Source organism: Hevea brasiliensis, chromosome 3 (assembly GCF_030052815.1).
Source record: "Hevea brasiliensis isolate MT/VB/25A 57/8 chromosome 3, ASM3005281v1, whole genome shotgun sequence".
Classification (NCBI taxonomy): domain Eukaryota; kingdom Viridiplantae; phylum Streptophyta; class Magnoliopsida; order Malpighiales; family Euphorbiaceae; genus Hevea; species Hevea brasiliensis.
The window spans coordinates 101,481,917-101,484,425 of NC_079495.1; positions in this window are offsets into that span (position 1 = coordinate 101,481,917).

Genomic DNA, 2,509 nt, shown 5'->3' on the forward strand with positions numbered 1-2,509 from the left:
CCGCATGACAGGAATTATCCAACACATGACTTGGAGCTTGCAGCCATTGTGTTTGCTCTTAAGATCTGGAGACATTATTTGTATGGGGAGAAGTGTTACATCTACACAGATCATAAGAGTTTGAAGTATTTGGACACCCAGAAAGAGTTAAATTTGAGACAGAGGAGGTGGTTAGAGTTGATAAAAGACTATGATTGTCTGATAGACTATCAGCCAGGGAAAGCTAATATTGTGGCTGACGCCCTAAGTCGCAAGACTATGGCAAGTCTATAAGTTACTCCTTTGTCTTTGATACATGAGTTGAGATCATTACATGCCAGTTTAGAGATTAATGATGAGGAGCAGACAACAGTTGCATGGCATGTACAGCCAGTGTTGATTGATCAGATTAGAATGGCTGCTCAGAATGATAAGAAGTATCAGAAGCTGATGGAAGAAGTCCAGCAGGGTAAGAAACTAGAGTTCTCAATCAGAGATGGTTTACTGCTACACCAAGGCAGAATGTGTGTTCCTAATGATGTTGATTTGAGGCAGATCATTTTGAAGGAAGCACATGAGTCTCCTTTTGCTATGCACCCTGGTGGTACAAAAATGTATAGAGGGCTAAAGGAGCATTACTGGTGGATGGGTTTAAAAAGAGACGTGGCAGAGTTTGTGTCAAAATGCCTAACTTGTCAGCAAGTAAAGGCAGAGCATCAAGTACCAACTGGGTTATTACATCCACTGTCAGTGCCAGAATGGAAATGGGAAAGAATAACTATGGATTTTGTAATGGGACTTCCGAGGACACAGAAGAGTCATGATGCAGTATGAGTCATTGTTGACAGACTGACTAAGTCTGCTCATTTCTGCGATCGAATGGACTACGATTTAGGCGATTGGCGGATTATACATCGATGAGATTGTGAGACTTCATGGAGTGCCAGTATCTATCGTATCAGACAGAGATCCTAGGTTCACTTCTAGATTATGGGGTAGTCTTCAGAGAGCCCTAGGAACTAGATTGAGCTTCAGTACGGCATTTCACCCACAGACAGATGGCCAGTCTGAGAGGGTGATTCAAATTTTGGAGGACATGCTACGGGCTTGTGTGATTGAGTTTGAGGGTAGTTGGGATACACACTTGCCTTTGATTGAGTTTGCTTACAACGACAGCTACCAATCAAGCATTGGGATGCCTTCATATGAAGCTTTGTATGGCAGAAAATGTAGAACCCCGTTGTGTTGGGATGACGTGGGTGAAAGAAAAATGATTGGACCCGAAATTGTTCAACAGACTGAAGAGAAAATCAGGGTGATCAGGGGTCGACTTAAAGCTGCATTAGACTGACAAAAGTCCTATGTTGATTTGAAAAGAAGGGATATTGAGTATGCAGTGGGTGAGAAAGTTTTCCTCAAGGTTTCTCCTTGGAAAAGGATTATGAGATTCGACAGGAAGGGGAAACTAAGTCCTCGTTTTATCGGGCCATATGAGGTATTGGAAAGAGTGGGTCCTTTGGCATATCGTTTGGCACTACCTCTAGAGTTGGAGAAGATACATAATGTCTTCCATGTGTCTATGTTGAGGAGGTATCGATCAGACCCATCTCATATACTACCAGTAGAGAAAATTGAAGTAAATCCAGACCTCACATATGAAGAAGAACCCATAAAGATTCTGGCTTATGAGGTGAAGCAGCTACGGAACAAGCAGATACCATTGGTAAAAGTGCTGTGGAACCATCATTCGGGCCAAGAAGCTACTTGGGAACGAGAGGAGGACATGAGGAGACAACACCCACAATTGTTCTGAGATTGACACCAGGTAAAATTTCGAGACGAAATTTATTTAAGGGGGGGAGAATTGTAACACCCCTATTGGTATAGCCTGGTATATTTCACTGTTCAGGTGACCGGTGTCGGTCCGGACAATTAAGGGGATTAGAACCATACTTAAGACAACTAGAGAAACCATAAACACCAATAATTAGTGATTTCCAATTAGTTAAGTATAAATAAGAAAAACAGAACATAAGAAGTTAAACGAGCCGAGAGTCACAGCGATGAGTGACCTCCTCGGGAACGACTGCGAAGTCATTTTAAACTCAAATTTCGAACCGTAAAAAGTGACGCTGCGGTCCTTAGGACCCTTATGAACACAGTGGAAAAGAGAAAATCACGAAAAAGAACTGTAAGTTAGTCAAATAATTAGGTCAGGGAGCCGGAAGAAATATTGGATTATTTACAAATCGGGTTGAACCGGCGATGGGCAATTTAGTCAATTGACCCCGAGAGCTGACTCCTGACCTAACTGTCAAATAAAATCGGAGAAAAGAAAATTTCGGAATCGAGAATTAAATTAAAGAACTAATAGAAAAATAGAAAAAAAAAAGAGAAAAATGAAAAAGGTAAAAAGGTGATGACATCATGCATGACCTCATGCATGATGCCATAAATAAATTAATTAATTTAATTAATTAATTAGGTTTTTGTAGTCTTCCATAAACCAAAATATATAAAAGAAAAAAAA